This window comes from Podarcis filfolensis (genome assembly GCF_964270895.1).
Source record: "Podarcis filfolensis genome assembly, chromosome: 12".
Taxonomy (NCBI): Eukaryota; Metazoa; Chordata; class Lepidosauria; order Squamata; family Lacertidae; genus Podarcis; species Podarcis filfolensis.
In genome coordinates this window covers 39,288,692-39,314,815 of record NC_139614.1, presented here as the reverse complement: position 1 = coordinate 39,314,815, position 26,124 = coordinate 39,288,692, and the positions used below count along the sequence as shown (strand labels likewise).

General features: G+C 44.4%; 1 protein-coding gene across 4 annotated transcripts in view; it reads right to left on the bottom strand.

Moving 5' to 3' along the window:
• JCAD (junctional cadherin 5 associated) overlaps positions 1-20,357 on the bottom strand; it is a 77,012-nt gene extending 56,655 nt beyond the window's left edge. Inside the window, exons 1-3 of one of the 4 annotated variants that reach the window (XM_083579259.1) lie at positions 19,873-20,357; positions 19,627-19,764; positions 10,909-11,063 (exon numbers count right to left, since the gene is read on the bottom strand). The gene's annotated coding sequence lies outside the window, so the exon portion shown is untranslated. The other 3 variants (XM_083579260.1, XM_083579261.1, XM_083579262.1) reach the window with 3 other exon arrangements.
• Positions 20,358-26,124: the final 5,767 nt, after the last annotated feature.

Genomic DNA, 26,124 nt, shown 5'->3' with positions numbered 1-26,124 from the left:
CCAGTCCAATACTGAGCGAACCTTGGCGCTGTCCATGGCGAGCCCCTTGTCCGACAGTTTATAGCCCAGGAAATCCACCTCCGTCACGTCGAACTGGCACTTCTCCAGCTTGGCGTACAGCCTGTGCTCCTTTAGTCTCTGCAGAACTTCCCTGACATCCCTCTCGTGCGCCTCTCGCGACTCAGAAAATATCAGGATGTCGTCCAGGAAGCATACGCACTTCTTGTAAAGGAGTCCCGCCAACACGTGATGCATAAAGGCTTGAAAACAGTGAGAGCCATTTTGTAATCCGAAGGGCATAACTCTGTATTCGTAGGTGCCCAGTGGTGTGAACATGGCCGTCTTCCACTCGTCGCCCTCCCGCACACGAATCAGGTTGTACGCGCCTCGCAGATCCAACTTGGTGAAAACGCGTCCTTTCCTTACCGTCGCGAGCAGGTCGTCTATTTTGGGCATGGGGAAGGACGAGGGCTTGGTTTTCGAGTTCAAAATTCGAAAGTCCACTACAAGCCTCTTCTGGGGCGTGTCTCGCTTCTTCACAAAGAATACTGGGCTGCCCCCTACAGCTTTCGACTCCCGGATGAACCCGCGCTTCAAATTGTGGTCTATGAACTCCCTAAGTTCCTGCAGTTCATCCTCAGACATGGAATACAGTTTCCCTGTTGGCAGCGTCGCCCCCGGCAGGAGATCAATCTTGCAGTCATAGGGTCTGTGGGGGGGTAGCTTGTCCGCTTCCTTCTCGCAGAACACCTCCAAAAATTCAGAATACTTGAGAGGTACTGCTTGCAGCGTGCCCAAATGTAACTGTGGGTCATCCTCCTCCCCTTCTGGTCTAGGCAGAATGCAGTGTTCCGCACAGTAGGAGGAGCCAAAAGTCAGTTGGCGTTGGTACCATGCCAATGCTGGGCTGTGCCTGTGTAGCCAACTCATTCCCAGAACTACTGGCGTGTCCGACAATTGGGTGACGTTGAAGCTGATTATTTCTCGGTGATTCCCAATTTGCATCACCATAGGTGGTGTCTGCTGTACCACCTGCCCCCCTAGCAGTTCCCTGCCATCCACTGTGACAACGTTCAGGGGCAGTGTGGCTGGCAGTAGCGCTATGTTGTGTTGTTGAAGGAATTCCAGTGCGATAAAGTCCGCATTACTGCCAGAGTCAATCGTAATCGGCACTTCTAAAGTGAGACCACTGGGCAGCTGGAGCGATGCGGTGAGCTGCACCACTGGTTTGGGCGGGAGGGGATCCGTGGGCTTCAAAATCTCTGGGGACTTCTTTACTGACTCGCCTGGCTGGCCCCCAGTGCTTCTGTTTCCAGCCAGACTCCTTCGTTTCCCTGCTGTGGTTCACTTTGCTGAGTTGCTCCCATTACTGTCATTGAAGCTGCAGTGTGCTTGTGGAGCCTCTGGGGACACTCTTTCGCCATGTGCTTAGGACTTTCACAGATGTAACACTTCCTGTTCCCTCTAGGCTGCTTTGTTTTGACTGCTCCCGGTGTTAAGGCTCTGGTGGCTGATTGAGCTCTAGCACCGCCGATCTCCATTGGCTCCTCCCCCCCTGCTTGCGGAGGCGTTGATTGCGCACGCGCGACATCCCTGGGCAAGAGGGAGGGCGCTCTGGCTGGTGTGCGTCCCCAACGCCCTTCTTCTCTGTCCCATGGGCGGTCCTCCAGCCTCACCCCCACTGCGAGCGATCTGTCCACCACTTCCTGGGTGCTTTTGGGTCTCTCCCCCCGCGCTATCTCATCCTTGATTTGGGGGTTCAATCCTTCCCAATAAAGATCTCTAACGGGGGGGGAATCCTTGTCCCACCCCAAGGCATTGACCAATGCAAAAAAGCGGGAGTGATACTGCCTCACGCTGGCTTTCCCTTGTCTCAGCCCAAATATGTCCTTACGGGCAATGTCAATGTCTATTTTCGATAGAAAGCAAGAATCCATCGCTTTAATGAATGCAGCTGAACTCTGGAGCGCTGGGTCCATATCTCTCCACAGATTGCGCAGACATGCTTTCGCGTCTCCATGCAAATGAGACAAGATAAACCCCACTTTTTCCTGCTCATCTCTAAACTCTTTTTCCAGCAGTTTCAGCGCAAACTGCACGTCTGCTCGGAAATTGGGGTACTGCTGTAAATTCCCATCGAAGTGAGATACAATGCTGCCTCCTCTCCTCCCCAACCCGATCCCCTCGGATCTGGACCCCGTTTGTGCCTGCTTAGTAAGCACGTCCAACCTGGCTTGGAGATCTCGGCATGCAGCAGCCGCTTCATCCTCTCTTTTCCTGGAGGCGAGTATCTCTGCGCTGAGCTGCGTTACCGCTTCTTGCAGGGAAGCAATTTGCTCTTCAGTAGACATGTCGCTTGACTCTTGTGAGCTCCCAAGGCACCAGTCCTCTTTCCTCCCTGCTTCGCTCCCCACACGCCGCTTGAGTCAAAGAGAACTGATGAAAACTTTGTGAGATGGGACTTACTGTCAGAGACTGCCTCTAGGTCCCGGCTCACAAAGGACCAACGCTAGCCGGTAGAACGGTATAAAGTCTTTATTGAAGTATAGTTTCCATTTCCAAATCTTAGCGTGCGTCTCTACGTCTATTCCCTAGATCGGCGAAGTCCCATCTGAATCTCCGCCTCCTGTACACCAGTTCAAGACCCTAGCCTTGCTCCACCTTTTGCGTCTCTCCTTTCGCCTCTGGGTCCTACCACCCCCCGGGGTTCCTTCCTTCCTGGATGCCTCGGATGCGGACCCTTCGGATTCCTCCCCCTCCCTTCGGCGGGCTTTAGGACCTGGCTCCCTTTCCGGGCTGCTCATTGCGCCTCCCCCTGTTACATTTGAACTTGGCGCGCGCGCGCTTTCTCCGACCCTCCTCTCTACCGTTTCCTCGCTCTCCGACGCAGGAGTGGCTGCTGCCGGAGAGCTGCCTGTCGCTGGTGCCTGGAACTCCTCCCCCCTGCTGCTCTCTGGTGGCGTAGCTGGTCCGGATTTCCAGCTGCTGCTCTCTGAATCCCCTCTGGTCCCTCCTTCCTGAGGTGCCCCTCTTGGCAACCCCCCAGCTCTGCCCACGGGAGCCCCTTTCTGTGAATCCTCCGATTCGCTGGAGAGACTTAGGGACCTTGGTCGGCTATCGTCGCTAACTTCTCCCTCCGATTCCTCTCCATCCGTCCCTTCTGCTCCTGAACCCCTGACATCCGGAATAATCGGCACTGACATAATCACAAGATGCTTGGCTGAACATGAGGGATGACTAGGCCAGTGGCTATAAGCATCCCTATGAGGCTAATGTGCCTGTATTGTCGATTCCGGCGAAGAACCCTTTCTCCATCAGAAATTAAACGGAGGGAAAATGTGTCTAACTGCCCAGCCTGTAACTCCCTGACTGTCAAGGTATTTATATTGAACCTGATGGGTGTCCCACTGATTCCAGTTGGCTTGGATCTAACTGCCAATTTCAATTAACTCTTTCCCCGATGGAGGAAAGCCTTTAGAGGAAAATACATTAAAAAGCTGCATCAGAAAATGGCATTTTAATACTAGAATCATAGAATCATGGAATCATAGACCCCAAGGTTCCCCCTCCCACCAGAAGCCTTTCTCTTCACCACCACCACTAGCTGCTGTCCTGCTCCTTTTCCGCATCCTTGTAGCACCCATTTGCCTGCTACATAGGGAGCCAACGAAGGAGCTGTCAGTGGCATCTTCTGGTCCTTTTTTGGCTAATACTCCATAGTTTGGGGCAGAGCAAGAGATGCGTGAACAAGGAGGTTGCAGTGGTGATGGGAAAGAGCAGCTGCAGGAGATTCATGTCAGTGGCTGCCTGGCAGGACTCACTCTGGTTATCTGCGTGTATTCTGGGCAAGAGACCTGACGTAGGCACTTCTAGCCCTTTCATCATCATCATCTCAGAGGACCTGAGAGAGTTCTTTCAGTTTGTTTGCAGCAGACATCAGCCCTGCAGAGCAGACAACATTTTAATCCACCACGGGAGGCAGAAATGCTTCTACATACCAGTTGCTGGAAGCCACAGGAAGGAAGAGTGCTCTTGTGCTCAAATTCTGCTTGCAGGTTACACACAGGTATCTGGTTTGCCTCTGTGAGAACAGGATGCTGGACTAGATGGGCCATTGGCCTGATCCAGCAGGCTGTTACGTTACAGAAATAAAATTTGCAAGGGCTAACAAATCTGCCATTTGCTTTTCCACAGTGACCATGATAAGCTGCTTCTTGGTGGTGGTGGTTTTTTAAAAAAGAGCTGTGGCTCTGTGACTGGAGTGCTCCCATTCCCTGATACTCTCAGCTAACACTTTGAGCTCACCCAAGCCCATCCCCATCCTATTCCAGTGGTGGCACTCTCCTTCCCCTGGTCTAAACCCAGGAAGCTCCGTTTTCTAAAGGAGGACCCAGTTATGAAGAATGACTGCACAGTTCCAGGAGAACAAATGCACACAAGATGTGCCATTTTCATTTTTTTTTTTAAAAAAAGAAATGCTAATTAAGGCTGTAAGATACTTGAAAAACCAAGGTTTTGCAAACAATCTGGAAAGCAAGATCACATAAGTGCCTTGTTTTTCTATATATGTAATTCAAGTCCATTTTAAAAGGGCTAACATACTTCTCTGGCAGGTTCCCATAAATATTTTCCACAAAAGTTCATTTTTCCACATGAGCAAACGCTTTCAGTGTGTGTGTGTTTTAAACTAAGTCTTGATATGGAACTTAGAAAATTCTTGGCACTATTGTGTGGAGTTAAAATGACATCAGCTGGACTTTCTATATTGAAACGCAACCACATTTCTTTGTTCTGAACACAGCAGCTTTGCATCTTTCATGCAGCTCTTACCAAAAATAGAGTGTGATTACAAAGTGGCCGTCTGTATTTAGAGCAACCCTGATTACATGCCACGAAAGTGGGAAACCCTAGGGCAGCATCTCTCTCAATGCAACAAAAAGAAGTACCATCATCATGAAGCAGGGGTGGTGTGTTCCATTTTGCCACTTGGGGCAAAACGGAAGGTGCTGCCCTGCCACTCGGCCACCGCAGCCTCCTTTATATGGGTAGTGTGGCGGCACCTGTGAAGCACTGCAATGATGGCGGCTTCCATCATTGTAAGGAAGGGTATACTCATTGATGGAAGTGTGTGCTCAATTCTGACCAAACTAAGCCTCCTATGCTCTACGATTGGTCAGAATCAAGTATACATTTTCCAGAGTTAATGCTAAATACATTACTTCTGCTACAGAGCCAACATAGCCAATTTTGTGTCCTGGGCTTTTTAGACACGCCTGCCCATATACTATCTGAAGCCAAAGGGGTGCATTGGTTGCCAGATGTTAAATATATTGGCATTATTTTCAGCTCTCCTAGCCCACTATAATGCTCTTCACTGAGTGTGATTGAACCAGTTGCACTCCCCTAAATCCACCTCTGACTGTCAGCCAGCCCACACCTGCCTGCAGTCTTACTTAAATCTAGTCCAGGGGGTCAGCTTCTTCCTCCTTTTTAGACTCTTTACGTGGGGACCAAACTAGAATTAGTTGCCTCTACCACTGACTCTGGCTCCAACTATTGCTGTTGGCTCTCTGCCTTCTGCCCCACTAGCCTCAATGAGCACAAACCACCACTGAGGATGTGCATACCTCTCCCAGAACTACTGGCTTGCTTCACAGCCATGCTACCCATTCTCAGGCAAACAGGAGCCTTGCATCCTTCATCAACCACAAGTCTCATAAAAACAGTGACATTGAAGACAGGCACCTAACATTTCTAAATACATACAAGTGTGTATTTTAAAGGGAGGGAGATATATGTTTGTACCACAGAGGTAGGGAACCTTTTTCAATCTAATGGGCCACATTCCCTTGTGGCCAACCAGCTAGGAGCAACATGCCAATGGTGGGGAGGGCAAGAGGCAAAAGTGGGCGGAGCAATGAATGTGCATTGAACAGCAGGCTATATTCTAGCAGTGCAAGCTTTAGAGGTTTACACACATATATACATACATGTATCTCCAGGCCAGAGGCATCACAGTTAAAGGACACATTCCAGCCAGGCAGAAGCACTCACTGAGTGTCTGCAGCAAGCCATGGAGGAGTTTGGCCCAGGAAGGGCCTGGCTATAATCCCAAGGGCCAACATGTGCAAACACATGATCTTTTCCAGCATGAAGGAAAATGATGTGCATCACATATGTGCATTGCCTGCATTGCATCTCCACACCTACTAAGAAAGACTCAATGTGGTGTAGTGGTTAGAGTACTGAACCAGAACCTGGGAGACTAGGGTTTAAATCTCCAAACAGTCATGGCCTTGGGCCAGTCTCATTTGTATAAATGAGACTATTGGGTGGGGCATAAATAATAAATTATTATTATTATTATTATTATTATTATTAGCCTACATGCAGGTGTCTAAGCATATGGCACCTATGAGGGAGCCCACAAAGCAATTCCCTTTCTTCCAGTTTTGGTTGTTTGTTTTTTTAATGGTGATCACTGATTGCCAATCCTGAACCAGAATGTGGTTTGAGATTCCCCTCTGATTATCTTCACAGCACGGAGAGGAGGAAGGAGCAGGTACTGTTTGCATAACAGAGTACTATGTGGAGAGTTCTCTTAATCCAGCATTTTGCAGAGCTGCTTTGTTATTTGCATTTCGGCATAAAAGAGGTTTTCACCAGAAGCAAACCCTCACTGTGCCTTTGAAAGGAACCCAGCAGACAGAGAGGTGCTTAATTATCTGGCAAGGCTGCATTAAAGAAATACTCTGGAACACAGGGCAGTCTTGTGGTTACTATAACAGCATTAAGACATACACTGTAAACACAGCTAGTGCGATCCAAGTCAGGCACAGCTTTAGCCTTTGGCATAGGGATTACACCGAGAGACCTGGAGAGAGACTGTGCTGAATATTCAACCAAACAAAACCAGCCAGGAGTGGAGCGTTACTACATCAGATCAGCTCCACAGCAGCAACATCCAGTTGTGCCATCGATGTCCCAAGACCCACAAACAGTTTTCTAAACACATTGCCCTCCTCTCCATGTGACACAGGAGTGCTGGTTTGCTCCTATCTGCTCAGGGCACTGGGATAATTTCACTCAGGTTGCATGTACAGAAATAGCCACAAGACCAGCTGTGAACAGTTCAAAGCCTTTGCCACTAAATGCTTCTCATAATAGCAACAGCAGTTTTGTGGCCACATTCACACATACGTAGACGGCAACACTCTCTCTCACACACACAGCCCAGAAAATCATTACCTTGAATGCAAAGAGGAGACACCTTGCTTTCCTCTCATGGATCGGAAGAAGCAGGATTTTTAAAAAGCCACCCTAACACAGACCCGCCTGCTGAGAGTTCTTTCAATCCCACTTTGGCTAGCGACTGTAAGTTTGTGCTCTGAATAGAGGCTGTGTTATTTTAACCGCAGGATTTCTAGTCATGGGGGAGGAGAGATGGATTAGGTACGTTTGCAATCTAATGCTCAGCATTCAATGCTGGAGAAATGAACCAGCCCTAAAGCTTGACGGAAAGGAGAACTTTGTGTCAAGAGATACATTTCAAGAGACCCTGCAAGCCAATTATGGCTAAACTAACATGCTAAGGAACTGTAAAATTCCAGAGGAGTAAGATAACATACGCTTGTGTTCTTTCCTAAATAAAAGGCATGTGTGGAATTTCATGCCAGAGACTGACATGAGGGAGGCTGAGCAGATGTGCTCAGTGCAGGTCAACCTCTGTCTTGATACCTGAGCATACCTGACCAAGAAGCACGCCCAACACCTGCTAAAGTGGGTTTCAGCAGCCATATCATCCATTTGTGTGGGACTAGGGGAGAAATTTGATTCAGTCCACACTTAAATTCACACTTCCTGAAACAATGTACTGACAGAAATGCAGCCACCTTGTGAAATTCACGCTTCTCCGAAGTTTGCAATACAGTTCTCTAGCTAAATAATGCTTATAAAAGTGCATATGCTACAGTTAAGTATGTATAAAAATGTACATGTTAGTGAAAAAGAACAAACAGAAATGCATTATATTGGAAAAATACTTTGCAAAATATGCACATTAAGCAAAATTCCACACAAAGATATATATTAGGAGAAATCTGAGCTAAAATGTTGGTGAAGTTTCTTAATGACTAAAATATATATATTTATGAATGGATACAGAAATATGGAGAACTGAGCTGAAGACTGGGAAAATGAGAAACAGAAGGAAACTAAAATGGATAGATTCACCTATCCTTACACTTGGGGCGTGTCCACGTGTTCTTGCCCTCTCAACTCAGTGCATGTCAGGGACTGGCAGGATGCTGATGAGTGTGCACTGGGGAAAGAGGGGCAGGAGTCTGACTTGGGAGAGGGGGGCAGTGATGGGGGGGGGACTGTACCAGCCAGAAGAGAAGAGTTGGAGGCTGGGAAGCTTCAGAGCACAGGGTGGGTCAGAAGAAGAGGTGAAAAAGGCAGGTCAGGCAAGTGAAGCGGCTGGTGCTTCCCCACCCTCTCCTGCACCGCTGTCTCCCTGAACCAGGAGGGGATTGAAAAGGGATGAGCAGAGGAAGCTTCCATGCAGGCACAGCCTCTGGCTGCGTACGTACAACCTGCCAGGGGAAAATACATAAACAGGTGGAGGGGGGATGGTCCTCTGTTGCTGCAACTGCTCCATAGAGCACAATACCTGGGAATAGCTGATTAGATGCTAGATTGATGTGCATAGGAACCCAGAGCTGCAGAAATGGCTGCAAGTGTTTTCTTTGATGTGCCATGTGCATTCCTTTAGCTGGGAAGATCCCTTGACAGGGCAGAAATGCACAACAGCATGCTTCGTGTGTCACCAATTGAATCTTTCCTTCGTGGCTTGCTCATATTTTGGGAGATTTGTCCATAATTGTCAAGCCTGAGTTGCAGGCAGGTGGGTGATGGGGGGAAAACTCAAGAGTGTCATTGCTCCTATAGGCACAATGTGAGTAGGGCAAAGGGCTTGATCTCAACACTTTGGGCCAAGCGGTTGTGTGGACAGGCCCTAAAAGGGCACATTGCTACAAATGCACCTATTAGGCTTCTGCATTTGGATGCTAGAATGTAGGCAAGATTTCTGACTTGCAAGTGGAAGGAAGCAGCTAACATGTCTTAACACAGACATGTGTACCAGAAATAATTACAGACCTAATTAAATGCAAGGATGAAATTGTTCCTGCAAAACTAGTTTGGAGCATCTGGATTAGATCCCAGGCTTAAGATAATACATGCCTGATGTCACGCTATTTCATGGCAATACAGCTTTGGGCTTCTGTACACACCTCAGAAACAATTGTTAAAAACCATAGCCATTAATAGCACCCTGTCTTCCTAAGATGAATGCTTTTAAAAAAATAAACAAATAAAAAAACACACACACACATACATGAATTTGAGGGAGCAGTGTGGGGAACACACACAACGAAAGCGAGGATCAACTTTAATCCGTCCTTTGAAACAAAAACACTTGGGCTTAGTTCCATTGAGAGCAAAATCCAGATCTATAAATAAATAAGCAACCGCTTATAGTGGGGCATTGTTTTGCCCGCCCCTAAAATGCAAGCATCTCTTTAGTCACAGGCAGAGCACAGATGCCAGAATGCTCTGCTACCAGTGTAAGAAGGAAAGGACAGCAAATCCCATTGAAACCACAAGGGGGATTTAAAAAGGCTGAATAGGCTGCAATTACCTACCCTGGAATCAGGCCAGCATGTCAAGACTAATACCCTTTACTCTTGTGAAAACGACATGGTGGAGAAGAGCCAGTCCTTTGCTAGTATTTAAGCCTAACACACACAGAGCTCCTTTGAGATTCCAAAGAGCATGCTCCAATTAAGTGAAGGGCTCAAATCTATTTAATTATCATCGCAAAACTGTTAAAGAAATTTCAGTGCAAAGCCTCAGCTGCCCTTTTACTCCACCTAGTGGCCAGAGGAATTTGGTACTCAGTTTCTTAGAGGGCAAAGGGGAAACTCCAGCAGGGAGATGTTTAACGGGGTCCCCTGCCTTTCCCTTTCTCATTTGAAAGCAGCATCTTAGTTGGATCAAGGTCACAGTGCAAGGGAACAGGGAGTTAGCCCTTAACCCCTATATTGCTTTCCAATACTAAACAGCCCTCTGAAGCTGCTTTATTCCATTAAGTATAATGATACTTGTCTGTTGTCCAAGTCAAGGCAAACAGCAGCGGGGAGCAAGGTGTGTAGATTGAGGAAATGGCTAAAGGAGGAAAGCATTACAGAAACAGACACACGTCCCTGGCTCCTGCAGGATTAGGCTATCTATGAATACTAGCCAGGATGGCTATGCTCTACCTTCACCATTGGAGGCTGTATGCTCCTGAATGCCATTACAGTGGTACCTAAGGTTACAGATGCTTCAGGTTACAGACTATGCTAACCCAGAAATAGTACCTCAGGTTTAGAACTTTGCTTCAGGGTGAGAACAGAAATCGCGCGGCAACAGTGGGAGGCCCCATTAGCTAAAGTGGTACCTTAGGTTAAGAACAGTTTCAGGTTAAGAACAGACCTCCAGAATGAATTAAGTTCTTAACCCGAGGTACCACTGTATTATTATTATTATTATTATTATTATTATTATTATTATTATTTGCTGGGAATCCCAGGAAGGCATAGTGCTATTGTGCTCCTATCCTGTTTTGGGATTTACTTGAGCAAACAGGAATTCTACCCCAACACGCAAGGTACTTATGAAACAAGTTGGGATAAAACCTGAAATCCTATGCATGTTAACAAGTATCTGCTAAGAAGAATTTAGTATAACAAATTAGGTAGTCATAAATAATAAGGATGTGATTAGTAAACTTGATAAAATAAACCCAACATATGGAACGTATAAAAACTGTACTGAACATCGGACTATAACAAAATGCTTTCTCACCAGATGGGCTTTTGGGTGGATCTAGCAGGCTCTTCTAATGTTCTTAAATAAAAGGTCAGAAGGTCCAATCGTGGATCTCTAGTGCCTCTTCTGGCTTGGCCCTCACTCAGATAAATTTGAACACTTTCCCAACCAGAGTAGACCCATAGAGGCACCTGCGCAAAAAGAAACTTGGACATATTAATCTTGCATATATATTTGTGTTTCAGCTTTTCAGAAGAAGAAGAGTTTGGATTTGATATCCCGCCTTTCACTCCCCTTCAGGAGTCTCAAAGCGGCTAACAATCTCCTTTCCCTTCCTCCCCCACAACAAACACTCTGTGAGGTGAGTGGGGCTGAGAGACTTCAAAGAAGTGTGACTGGCCCAAGGTCACCCAGCAGCTGCATGTGGAGGAGCAGAGACGCGAACCCGGTTCCCCAGATTACGAGACTACCACTCTTAACCACTACACCACACTGGCTCACAATGATTTCTTTACAGCGTGGAATTATTAGACATGTTTTCAAAATGGGTAGGTGAAAACTCAGGTGTCAGGTAGGAAATACCAGCTAAGGTGGAGAGAAAGTGGCATAGAGTTTTTCTAGACATGCCTTCCATTGACTTTAGTTCCCTCGCCTGGAATGAGGAACAGAATGGAACTTGAAACCAAATATAGAATTTCTCTAGTTTATGGGCTAGCAAGATTAATCACCAGAACAAGATGATAGATGCCTCACACCCACATTCTGACATATTTTTTCACAGCTATGTGGGATGCTAGCAGAGATGGGATAAGTCTTGTTTTCCAAGCAATCAAAGACCAGGCACACCCACTGATTTGCAGCACAACGTCAGTTTTAATTAAGACTAAGAATATTATATTTGGCAGGCATAGATAGATAAAGGCCTCAATTGGACACCATGGTAAACCAGAGGTGAGGAACCTTCCAGAGACCACAGAACAGTAGAGTGGAGTTGGGGACAAAAGTAAGCAGAGCAACTAATGTAAATTTTACCCTTGCGCTATAGGCTATTTTCTACACACAAGCATCTCTCTAACCTCCACCTAGGCAAGCGAGAGGCATTATCAGAGTTCAAGGATGAATTCCAGCCAGGCAGGATGTAAAGCAGGGCCAGTGAGGGGTGTGGCCTGAGAATAGGGGGTGTGGCCTTTGGAGAGCTCCAAGGATCAAATGGAGAGACCTGGAGGGCCACAGTGGGTTCCTGGGCCTGAGATACCCCATCCCTGTGATAAACGAGAGATAACATTCTACCACGATCATATTTGCACTGGGAGGAAACAAACAATAATATCAGGCTGAGTGTTACATCTGAACCCGGGATCCTGTTTCCTTTCGCTATAACAAACCCTGATCAGCAAACCTTGGCTACAGATCATGGCATATTGAAAGCATTATCTAGCACTCTTCAAAGGAGGAGGCTGAGCAGGAGCAGGGGAGGCAGTTAAACAGATCGAAGGATGAAGAGAATGGGAGAAAAGTCACACTGGGTGGGGAGCATTTCCTTGTCACAGAAAGCCCTGCTTCCAAATATTTAACGGGGAAACCACCCACACTTTTTACATTTTTCTCCAAAGTCATGTTAAGCTGGAAGTTCTGACTCTTCAAATTCCACAGCAGATATCATTCGGCACCAGAGTTATGTGTTCATTAGCACAATTCCAGCCATGTTATTTTCCAGAGCCCTCTGCTCAAATGGTTTGAAGTTTCACGAGCACCGAATTTGTCAACATCATATCCATGTCAATATCTCAGTTTTGTAGATAATGTATTAAGCCACTGAATAATTTGCTTAGGGGTAGTCATTATCTCAAAGAGTTTCATTCTCCTCCATTAGTGGCAGCTTATTTTTATGCTTGCTTGCTTCCTTCCTTCCTGCTTTTGTCCCAGTAGATTATTTGATACATCGGCATTTTAAATAAGCCAAGAAACTGGGGTAACCCAGACACTATCATCTAGCCACCATTTGCCTCTTTAAATAGCACTAATGACATCAGAACTTTCCAAAATAAAGTTCTTTCTTTGCTGAACTAGCAGACACTGCCTTCATGGATAATGAACTGGAGGTTAGATACAACCTGGCCGGTTGCTATAACTCTTGAAGACTTAGGACCTACGTAGAAGTTATTTATCATTATTTATTTATAAAAACATTTCTATACCACTAAATGATAAAAATAATCAAAGTGGTTTACAACATTAAATGATTCTTTTTCAAAAACAAAAACCATGCAATAAAAGCATAAAAGGCTAAAACAATTTTAATGCAAAAAGGTTTAAAATGTGCATCAATAAAATTAAGAGGGTGAATTCTTAATCCCTGCATAGGCCTGGTGAAATAGAAAAGGGGCACATGAGGAGGTGACCAGCCTGCACCTCCATGTTATCTCCCCAGCATGCCGTGTAAAATATTTGATGTTGTGTTGCCTTATATTAAGAATTTCCTGGCCACCAACAAATTGGATTGGAGATGTCATGGCATGTGTCTGTTTCATTGACCTTAGTGGAAACAGATATGGGAAGGGATGCAAGTCAATGTCAGCTACACATATCCCAAATTACCAAATGAGGCCCTGAAAGCCTCTTTGTGTGTGTGTGTGTGTGTGTGTGTGTGTGTGTGTTGCTGGCTCCTACAGGCCAAATAGAGAGGCCTGGAGGGCTGCATTTGACCCTGCACCTGAAGTTCACCACTGGTGCTTTCCACAATCCCCATGCTGATTTGTTACCTGGTTCAGCATAAAAGGTAAGGTTCCTCAAATTATTTATATTCATTTATTTATAAAAAAAATATACACCGCTGTATCATAAACATGTTTGACAGCGGTTTACAACAATAGGAAAACATAAAACCAGACAGTAAAACCACAAAAAGTTAAAAACAAGTTTAAAACATAAGAAACAAACAAATAAATTCTATTATGCCTCCTCCTTTCACACACGCACACAGCCCCTGGACAATGGCTTCCCATTTATGTCTCGGCAGTGGTTGCAGTTGGTGCATGTGGATTTATTAGAGGAACGGAAAGTCATTGGTTTGTGGTCTTGTAACTCCCCTGACCAGTTAGGCAGCCTTACGGGTGACATTGTGGGTCTCTGTGTGTTTGGGATCTGACAGGATGAAGCTGCCTGAGTGTTAGTACTGTGTGGCTGTGGTATGTCCCTGGGGGTTCTGGTGCCAGGGCACTGGGGAAGTTGCATGAGCAGAATGGTATCTGTGGATCGTGGCCCACTCTTCTAAACTTCTAATGTAAGCTTCTCCCCCTTTTCAGAAATTGATTCATCCTGCTTCTCTAATGCAAAATGCTGGCACTGCAATAGTCCCTTCCCATGAGATATAATATAGCTTCCAATATTTAACTAGGAACTGGAAAAAGCATGATGAGAAATGAATACCAAACAAAAACAGTCTGCCTTCTGTTCTTCCCAACTCAGAATTTCAGAAAAAGAAACCACCCCATGTGTTTTGCTTAATTAAGAGCTGAAGGCTCAGGTATCAATCTATTTTGATAAGTACACTATTAAGTATCTACTTTCTGCAGAAGGAAAATATTTTTGTTTTAAGTGAGATTTTTAGAAAAGAATGTTGGTCCTAACCATATGGTGTTTCAAATTCATCACAAGGAAATTGTGGGGGATATCACAAAACTGCTCTGAAGTAGGTTGCAGTTTTCTATGTAAGCAGGCGAATTTGCTTTAAATATGTATTTGATTCAGAAATACAAAACCAACCAACCAACCAACAAACCAAAACACTCCTTTCAAAGCTGATGTTTCAAAGCTGATGTTTTGCTCATTGAAAAGTACAGACACTTTTTAATAAATGAAATCAGTAAATAAACTGCTTTTATTTTGATGTACTGTAGAAATGGTTTGTGTTTTCGCGCGCTCTAGAATTCTTGATTCTGGGATACCTATGCAGAATATCAGTCAGGAATGAACACAGGAATTATGTAGTGAAAGCGGAGTGATAAGGGAGTGGAGTGATAAGGATCAAACATCTTCACAGAGAAATGAGCATCAAAAGGGATTGTTTATTTAGCAATATAAAAAAGAGCAGAGCAAAATCATCCCATCAGCACAAAATATTTCCACATTTAGAAATATGGCAAGAAATTATTGACTTAATTGACTTCTGCTATGCTCCTATAAGGGACGCAGGTGGCGCTGTGGTCTAAACCACAGAGCCTAGGGCTTGCTGATCAGAAGGCCGGCGGTTCAAATCCCACAATGGGGTGAACTCCAGTTGTTCGGTCCCAGCTCCTGCCTACCTAGCAGTTCAAAAGCACGTCAAAGTGCAAGTAGATAAATAGGTACCGCTCCGGTGGGAAGGTAAACGGATTTCCGTGTGCTGCTCTGGTACGCCAGAAGCGGCTTAGTCATGCTGGCCACATGACCTGGAAACTGTCTGCGGACAAACAACGGCTCCCTCGGCCTATAGAGTGATATGAGCGCCGCACCCCAGAGTCGTCTGCGACTGGACCTAATAGTCAGGGGTACCTTTACCTTTACCTATGTACCTATACAAAAATATACATTAAGAAATGAAATAAATGAATCTTCTCTCTAAAGGAGAAAGACAGTGGGATTTGTTTCTTTTTGGGAGGTCTCATTTCACCAGGTGATACTAGCTAGGCTTATTTCTGGGGACTCTTTTGTACTACATGCAACAAAACAGATCATAAGACTCACTCTTGCAGTGCTTCCAAACTGTCACTATTTGGGGGGGGGGGTCGGTTTGATTCAATCACATACTGGCAAATTTAGGTTGCGCAATTTTGTCCTCTTGCACAACAAACCCACTTACTCCAAAATAGAACTGTTTGCAATGAGAAATGTGACAGGAAAGTGTGGGATGTATCATCGTCAGAATAAACGTTCATCGAAAAGCCAGTGTCATCTGGTCTCCCTGAAAACAAATCAGGATGAATTCTCAATAAACAGGTTATCTAGAAGTGCCATGCTTCTTTTTTTGTGCTTCCTGTGTGGGAGATGCACAAGTTTCCACTTCACACATAGCAACAAAAGCACAAAAGTCAATTGTGCTTCCATTGAGGGGGCGGGCACTTCCCTCAATATGTGGAAGAGACCTCTGTTTCATTTCTGTTAGCCAGAGACTAGTGACGCCATTTTCATACAGTTGTAGGGAAACACTTCAAACACTGCCCCAGGAGAACTCTCTTCCTTAGAAGACTCTGGGCTGTTTCAAATGCTCTGCATTTCCAGACCTGAAAGCACTTCCCCGTATGAAATGGGAGAAACCATATAGGAAAGGTCACCATTCACATATATTTCATCTCCTTTACTTCATATAAAAGCTGCTTTGTAGGAAATGCATAACATTTGGAGGAGTACCCAGCCAAAGGTAAACCTCAACCTTTTTTCAGAAGCAATGTAAACCTTTTCATTTCACTTTTGGTGAGCAGGATTAAGCTGTTAACAAAAATTCTGTTTGGTGTTTCGGAAGGGGGTCTGATTTTTATCTGGTGCTGTTATTTTAAAACTATGACCCACTCGAAGTCCTAGGGATGGGGCAGGCTAGAAATGGAACTACATGAAATATATAAATTATTCCATGCATAACTAAATGAGAATATTTATGGAACTCTGTGAACCATAACCTAATTCCACCAAAGACGCAAAGTGAAAACATACCATATTTTGCAAGCCAGCGTACTTTGTTATTCTCCATGGGAAAGCCGCCACATTTTTAGTCACTGCAGAACTAACAAGTTTATTAGTATAGAAGAGCTTGCTAGAGTTCATGCCTTGTCCATCCCAGGATTAATTCAGGAAAAGACTATTTCTTTGCTCAGAATATTTATACCTGCCACTGATAAAGGAGCTTCCAAACATGAGTGTATTTTGGAATTGATGTTGCTCAGGTCCACAACTTTCTTTTGTAGCATCCATGTGATGCCATTGTCATCAAAACACCAGATTTTACTTTTTTATATGTATTTAATTTAGATACAGTGGAACCTCAGTTTTCGAACGTAATCCGTTCTGGAAGTCTGTTTGAATCCCGAAACGTTTGAAAAGCGAGGATCAAAGGGCTGCCAGCAAGTTCAATAAGGAAATTTGAGAAACACACCTCAGAAGACGTTCGACTTCCAAGGCACATTTGAAAATGGAAGCATTCGCTTCCGGGTTTTCGGTGTTCAGAAACGTTCAGCAGCCAAGGCGTTCGAAAACCGAGGTTTGACTGTAATTACTTACCATGGAAAATCCAGTAAGTAAAGATAAGCTATTAAACATCCACAGTCATTGTTGGTTTGGAAGTTCATTAGCACATTTGTAAGCGGGCATTTTGTCATGTGCATTTCGTAGGTGGTCTCTTTCAACACTTCCCTACTTCCGTTTCCTTTGATTATCACCAAAACACAACTTACCCATTTTGTTTCCAGCAGCCCCCAATACCAAACATAATGCTAGTCGTTGTATGCCAAAGTAATATCCAGAACACAGGAGATATTGTCCATATGAAAAACGTGGGGATTTTCTTTATCACCCTTGCACGAGACCTCACTGTTAAAAAGCCAAATGGAAATAGATATTATCCTTCTCTCAGAAAGCACAAGCCTTCATTTTGCTCACTATGATAACTGCCCACTATGTATTTTCACATTGCCAGGTTACAGATAAGGAAACAAATCGCAATGAGTACACACAGGTTGTACAGTATAGCACACAATTCAGAACAGTAAAGAAGCAAAGCAGAGTGAAACCAGGACTCTTCTCATCAAGGGTAAAATGAGCTATAGCTATTTAACAGCAAATAATTAAATAGCACAAAAGTCACATAGACCTCAATGTCAGTTCAGCATTAAAAGCTCTGGGTGAATTCATAACAAGAGAAAGAGACTAAACTACATGAAGCATAACTTGACTTGCACCGATTGACTAACAGCAATCCTAACAATCCTATACTGGGAAGTAAACCCTACTGAATTCAGTGGGACTTACCCCCAAGCAAGTGGAGTTAGGATTGCAGCCTATGTTTTCGCATGCCATTTCAACCTAAGTGGGGAACATGCTGAATTTCAAGGAGAACTCTGTAAAATGCTGCATAGTTGGCAAGAATGGTAACTACAAAGAAATGCAGAACATGTTTGAGTCCATCAAAGTTACCACAGGCCCCAAAGAAATATAGTTGTGGTACTATAAAACAACACTGCCCTGTTTCCAGCCTCCAAAAATCTTGTGGAATGTTAGAAGAAATAATATACATCTCTAATATCCTCAACATTATGATACAGTGGTCTATTTAACTGCACCAAGAGAAGGCCCACAGCTGTAATTTCAGCCATCAAATTTCCTGGGTTTGCAAGCTTAAGCCAGATGCTCAGGTTTGTTTTTGTGAGGGAGTAATATATAACATCACTGATGCATGCATGGTTTTATAAGGGAAAGGTATGTTCGTTGTATATGAAATGGTGCCTCATTATGATGTTGCCGTTTGAGAGCTTAGGGTACCGAGCAGAAAAGATTCTTGAAAGTACAGTCTTCTAGAGGTTGAAGAAACTTGTGAAGCATATAAGTACCAATGTTTTCATGGTGGTGTGTTACAGTGGCTGCAGTGAGGGGAGGACGGCAGTCACAAACTCACAGGTGACCTCAGTCTAGTGGCAGGAGTGATGTGAGGATAATAGGAGGGTTATGTACACTGAGATTATTGGAAGGTGGTATAAAAATGCAATAAATAATGTTTAAACTTGCTTGATTGCCCCCTCTGTTTTGTTTACAAGGTTCTCTATATTTTGTGAGGAAGGGCAATAGCAAAATGCTTACTTTTGTTTTGAAAGGAATTTTACTCTCCATTTGTTATTGGAGATGCGTTTGAGTAAGGAATCATCAGTGCTTAGTACTAGAAAATGTTTTCGGTATTAGGCCTCAGAGGTGATAAAGAGTGAAGTGATTTGAGGATGTGCAGACTGTGTCTTCCTCGCAGCGCCGAACAAGCACAGTGAACAATTCCTAGATCACATCAGCCTATGGCTTCCCCCCAAAGAAGCCTGGAAACTGTATGTGTTAAGGGTTCTGGGAATTGTAGCTCTGTGGGGTATAAACTACAGTTCCCAGGATTATTTCAGGGAAGCCATGGTGTGTGGGTGTCACCAACGTGCCTGAAGGCCACGGGATGTGATTCACCCTACCATTTTCACACAGTGTTTTGCTTTCTAGGATGTGGTAGCTTGTGATGCCACCATACAGAGCTTTCCAATCCCAACTTCTTCACAAAAAAATTGAGAGGGTCAAAACTCAAAAACGGGTCACGCAAATCAGTTCTTCTCTTGATGAATCCCCACAAATTGCTCCCTCCAATAACCTCAAACAAACAACATCCCCAAAATGGATGCCGATTTGCTCTGTACCTGGCAGTGACTTGCCAGGTCCCAACTCCCTGAACTTCTGAACTCGTCTTAATTCTGTGTACCTGGTTAAAATCACTTGGCGCTGTGTGGGGACGGGATCCAGGCCTACTGGCAGCAGCATTTAATGAGCCCTCGCCCTGTTCTCGGCTTGAGGGAGTGAGAGAGACAGAAGGGATTCTGGTGGCCTTCTTGGGGCCTTTTTGCATTTCTGAATGATGAAAATGCAAGAGAGCGGGACGTACACATTTTTGAGTGAAGCGCTACATGTGTTTAGCCCCTTCATCTGGCAGTACATCTTAAGTTTGTTTGGATTTTTTTTTAAAAAGACAAGGCAGTAAGATTTTACCTGAGTAGGCCCATCCATTAGGAGTTGCCCTGGGCAACCAGGACACAGAAGGTGATTTATCTTCCTGTTTTCTTGTGCAGCATGACAGTAATATTTCAGTGACCATCTTTCCCTTTTGTGCCTCAACAGCTCAGCAAACTGAGGAGGAAAGTTAAGCAGCATTTGGTCAAACTGTGCCACAAAAGCGTCTTTCTAAAAAGGAGTCTGTGTGGGTGTGTTTACAAATACAAATTGAGCACCCCTTACCTCAGAACAAAGATCTTGAAGAACATGAGCCAGTGCTTTTGTTAAGTCCCCATCTAGATCTCTAAAACAGACATTTCTTGAGGCAGACATTCTTCCCCTGCCCACTGTGTACTTTCCAGCACTTTGAAGCCAAAATCTGGGGCGCCGTCTTCCCAAATGTAGCCTTCTCATTTTTTAATTGCAAAAGCAAAGCGGCCATTTTGTTTGCTGTGATCTTGCGCAATTTTGTATCACGTTTCCCCCACCCAAAAAAGCCCTGATGGATGCTTTTTCGGGGGTTGCTTGGTGAATTTGCTTGGGATCACAGCAACCAAAATGGCCACCATTCTCTCATGATGGAAAACAGGATGTCCCTTTAAATACAGCTCAGCCTACAGATTCCTGCTCTCTTCCTTTTCACGAGGGCTGGGCCAGGGATAATCAACTTGGTGCCCTCCAGATGTTGTTGGATTACAGCTCTCATCATCTCTGGTTAATGACCATGCCAGCTAGGGATGATGGGAGCTGTAGTCCAATATTATATGGGTTAGTATGTACTTTTGGTAGCAGTGCACTACTCTGTAAAGTTTGTTCCTTCTAATCCAGTCTGTGGATGATTTATAAACTTGCAAACACTACAGTGGGTGGGTCTCTTTACAACATGATTAAACCAGACAAGATCCCTTTCTCTGCTTTTATTTTCCTCTGACTGGCTTCTCCTTTTCTGTGTAGCCAAGCTTTATACAATCATGCTGTCTTCAGAAAGGCAACAGATAAGTCTTGCAAACACATATGAACTCTATTTCACTCTAGTTTTCTGAAGAGTCCCTTTTACCATCTGCTTTCTTTGAAATCTAGACTCTTGCATGTAAATTGTTGATACTAACAATAAACATTAGTGTCTGCTTAGAAGAAATGGTAATTACCCTTTACAAATAGGTGATGATTTTAGTTTCTTCTTCCCAGACGGAGAATTCATTGTTTATTGAAGATAAATTCTAGGCGGCAGCAGGCTCCGAATTAGCTCCTCCAGTAGAAACAGAAGATAATCTGAATGCATTTTCTCTGTGTAAATCATCCCAGGCAAATAGCTGGACCTAATTTAGTGAGAGAGGGTGCTCTGTGATTAATAAACATATACCTTAATCCAAGGACCAAATCAGTGCTGGATTTACACACAAGATTGTAAGCAACAGCATAGGACCTCAGAATATGTGGGACCACTAAATTAAAATAAATAAACAGGCTAAATTTAAATTACTAAAACATTACATAACTGGTTAAATAATAAAGGAAGTAGAAAACACTCTAAGACATTACAAGTTTTTATATATGGAAAGTAGGAAGTCATAAGGTATTTTCATTTAAAGGCATTTCGTATGCAAATAGACTTATTGCAAGGTTTAGTTATATTGTTAGTCTACCATTGAGCTAGGGGACGCGGGTGGCACTGTGGTCTAAACCACTGAGCCTAGGGCTTGCCGATTGGAAGGTCGGAGGTTCAGATCCCTGCGACGGGGTGAGCTCCTGTTGCTCGGTCCCAGCTCCTGCCAACCTAGCAGTTCGAAAGCACTTCAAAGTGCAAGTAGATAAATAGGTACCGCTCCAGCAGGAAGGTAAATGGCGTTTCCATGTGCTGCTCTGGTTTCACCAGAGACGGCTTAGTCATGCTGGCCACATGACCCGGAAAAACTGTCTGCGGACAAACGTCAGCTCCCTCAGCCAGTAAAGTGAGATGAGCACCGCAACCCCAGAGTCGTCTGCAACTGGACTTAACTGTCAGGGGTCCTTTACCTTTTTACCATTGAGCTATGGTGTCTCCAAAACCTGGAAAAATCTGGTGGGTAAAAAAAGGAGCCAGTACAGAGTTCTGGTGAAGTCCTGGGGGAAAACGGCATTTGCTGACTTTTCACCCCAGCCTCTCCTCCCAAAAAAGGGTCACCATTTTGGGGCCAGTAAATGTGACACCAAAACACAGGATGAGCTCGTGTATGAATGTCAGCCTCAGCTTCTCAGAGGAACAGTGGGATATACGTATGAGATAAAACCTAAGCCAGGGATCAGCAAACTTTTTCAGCAGGGGGCTGGTCCACTGTCCCTCAGACCTTGGGGGGACGGGACTATATTTTGAGGGGGGGGGAATGAACGAATTCCTATGCCCCACAAATAACCCAGAGATGCATTTTAAATAAAAGGACACATTCTACTCATGTAAAAACACGCTGGTTCCTGGACCGTCCACAAGGCGGATTTAGAAGGCAATTGGACCAGATCTGGCCCCCGGGCCTTAGTTTGCCTACCCATGACCTAGGCCCTAGTCAAGAGTTCAAAATGTGTACAATGAGCGCATGGATGTGTGTGACAAGTTATACATGTGGAGGCACCCTGCAGATGCTCTGTTAAGGCACAGGTTGAGGGCCAGAGTCTCCCCCTCCCAGTATTCACTGCTTGCACTTTTGAGTGTCTGAACAGAGTTTAGGTCTACCTGGTCTCAACAATAAGAAACAGGTGTTGGTTTGGTTTGAAAAGAAATACAAAATGCACACTTCACTCCATGATCATATTTCTTCCTTGTATCAGGTTCAAAAAATGCATTCCACAAGTATATGAAATAGAACTGCTAGGTGTATTTTTAGGTACGCTTATTGCTCATCCATTGCATAGCAGCTCATCAGAACTACAGCTTCCTAACATGTTCGAAACATATGGGCCAGGTGACATATGCCACACAGATGCACTTTAGCATCCAGTGCATGAACTACAAAGGAAAGAAGGCAACTCATCTCAGCTGCAGGTGATCCATTGATTTGCTCTTAGTATCCACTTTCTTTATTCTTCTTTCCCCAAGATAGAAGGGGGGGGGGGACCCAGGCGGTTAAACTTCTCCCAACCCCCCCCCCATGAGTCGTTTCCTATGAATCTGAGCATTGATGTTTCTAATTTTCAGCACATGCAAGCTCTTAGGAGAGATGAGGTGTGATTTCAAACACAAGCTTTCGTTGTCATATGGGTCAACCATCTAACAATCTGGCAATTTAGTGTGATACTTCAGCTGAGGTTTCTCCACATGAAGTACACATAATTGGTTTGCATTTCTTTCAGCCATCTGCAATCCATGACAACAAACAGCTAAAGTATATATGCAATTCTGCTCATCGTGGCTCTAAAGGGCTCTGATGGTCATGGACAAAATATCCCTGGATATCCCTGGTTATTCCCAAAACAGTAATGTAAAGCTAATAATGCTACACCTGGCTCCAGGTAACAGAGTGAGGCACCTTCCATAGGCCCCCCCCCCCAAAAAAAAAATCACCACTTTTCTCACCAGCTTCTCTTCCTGCCTGCCTGACCCCTTCCTATTTTTTTGTAATTGTTTTATGAAATTGTTAATGCTTTATGTTGCAAGCTGGCCTGAGAAGTGTTTTTACACTAGAAGGGCAGGATATGAATGCATTAATAAAATGGAATAAAATAGAAGCCCTGCAACATTGGAAGAATGCCAGATACACTGCCTCTGGGACAGATACGCCAGCAGAACACCCCAGTGTTATGAACTGGCAGGACACCACCGGGACAAACTGAACATTGGGAAGGGGAGGTTGGGGACTTAGGAGGTACTCACAGGCAATGCCTAATTTATGTATAAACTAAACAAGCTATAGCTTAGGGCCCCACTCTCTTGGGGGCCCCCAAAAAATTTAAGGGAAAAAACCTGGATGTACATTTCCAAAATATAAGATAAAAAACAAATAAAATAAAACCTACATACAGCAACAGCGTTTTGTGTTGTGTAGGCTCCTATGATGTAAGTAATAGGCTCCGCCTGCTAGCCTGCTCCCTAAAATATCACTGGTTTGCTCATTTCCATATATAGGGTGCCTATTAGGTTCATAAATTGCCATATAGCATATATTCAACACAAAAAACAGCGACACTTTGTTGTTGACAAAGGACAGCTGGACATATAAAGGGCCCCATTATCTCCAGTAGCTTAGGGCCTCATCAAACCTAAATCTGGCCCTGCTCACAGGACACTGGAGGACATCGCAGGGCCAGCTGACAGTTCAGGGAAGGGGGACCTATCATTAGGGAAACGGTGGGCTCTGAGGCATCAGGAAGAATGAGAAGTGCACTCCAAGAGACTGAGGCAGGCAAGTGAACACAGCCCAGGCCACTAGTGGACTAGGTGGAGATCATGGGGCTTCTTAGGTCGAGGAGGAGGTTGGTGGTCACTCAGGTGGATTAAGATCAGGGCAGGTGAGGATCACAAGCTTCATCAAGTGGCGAACGAGCTCATATGCAGCAATCCAGGTTGGGAAGGCTAAAAGGGGAGCAAGGCAGAGACTGAGTGCAATGGGCAGCAAACAATGGCTGCTCTCCTAAGTCATTCCCACAGAATGTTCTGAGGTCCATTGTATATCTAGCTTTCAAAAAGGATTAACTATACAGAGGGTCAGCTTATCAGCATTATTCATGCTGAAATACAGTGGTGCCCCGCAAGACGAATGCCTCGCAAGACGGAAAACTCGCTAGACGAAAGGGTTTTCCGTTTTTTGAGCTGCTTCGCAAGACGAATTTACCTATGGGCTTGCTTCGCAAGACGAAAACGTCTTGCAAGTTTGTTTCCTTTTTCTTAACACCGTTAATACAGTTGCGACTTGACTTCGAGGAGCAACTCATAGAACGCAGTGTACATAGTAGCCTTTTTTGAGGTTTTTAAAGACTTTGGTGATTTTTGAAGCTTTTCCAAAACTTCTTTTGCAGCCATTTGGTAAGTTAAGCTTTTAAAACTTTTTTGGGGGGTTTTGGATTTTGGGTTGGGGTGTTTGGAATTCAAGGACTTGGTGTTGGGGAGGGGTTTGCAAGAATCTGGAAGCTTGTGTGTTTTTTTCTGCATTTTTATGATTTTCTGTGACCATTGGGCCACTCTGCTGTTTTTTTAAAAAAATTCTGGATTTGAATTTTGAAATGCTCTTTACAGTATGTGTGACTTTAAAGAGCACTTAATAAACTCTTGTTGTACCAAATTTGGCTTTGTTTGGACTTTTTTTGACCATAGGAACGCATTAATTGATTTTCAATGCATTCTTATGGGATTTCGTGCTTCGCAAGACGAAAAATTCGCTAGACGAAAAAATTCGCGGAACGAATTAATTTCGTCTTGTGAGGCACCACTGTACTATATACGTGTAATCAATGTAGAAGATGAATATGGCAAAGACTGCAAATTCCCCTGGGACATCTAGCCAACCAGGGTTGGGATAATTCACTATACCAGGGTTTCTTTGGGTGGGTGTGTTTTTCTTTTAGTCTGAGGGCTGCATCACCTCATGGGCAGCATTCTGGGGTTACACACATGGGGTTACACCGGCTGCAATGGACATGGCCAGAGGGGGCAGAACAACTGGTGTGCCTTTTACCTTTGTGTAGTTGGCTACATTCCAGCCATTCAAAAGTCAGATCTCTCTCTCTCTCTCTCTCTCTCTCTCTCTCTCTCTCTCTCTCTCTCTCTCTCTCTGTCTGCCCAAGCAAGCAAAAGGCATTAATACAGTTCATTGGCACGTTCCAGGGAAGGAGAGAGCAAGGCAGGGCCACTGAGGGAAGAGTAGTCTAGGGGGAATCTTGAGAGCTGGATAGAGAGGCCTAGAGGAGTCCCCTGGGGTTCCTTGCTCCTGCACTCTGCACACATTGCAATGAGCAGGTCATTGGTCTGGGTCAGCATGACAATCCTTATCAGCCCTGATCAGATTTCCAGAAAGAAATCAGTCCGTAAGCTCAATGATTACTTGGCCTCTTTGAAATGGTAGTCTCAGTTGTGGGGATGTCTGACCTTCTTGCATTACAGTGGTACCTCAGGTTAAGTACTTAATTCATTCCGGAGGTCCATACTTAACCTGAAACTGTTCTTAACCTGAAGCACCACTTTAGCTAATGGGGTCTCCTGCTGCTGCCGTGCTGCCGGAGCCCGATTTCTGTTCTCATCCTGAAGCAAAGTTCTTTTTTTTTTTTAAAGATATTTATTGGAGTTTTCAAAAAATAGAGGGGGAAAAAAATAAAAAAACACACACATATAATTTACATTCCTTACTTTCAGTAACATATTTCCCTGACTTCCCCACACCTCCCCTTCTTGTATTCCAGTTCAATTTTTTGTTCAGCAAGTTCTTATCCCAAATTTTACCTTATTATATTTAATTCATTTTAGTTAACCAATTTTAACATAAACCTCAGTCTTTATACATAAGTACTTATTCTTAATATCTTTTTCTAAGG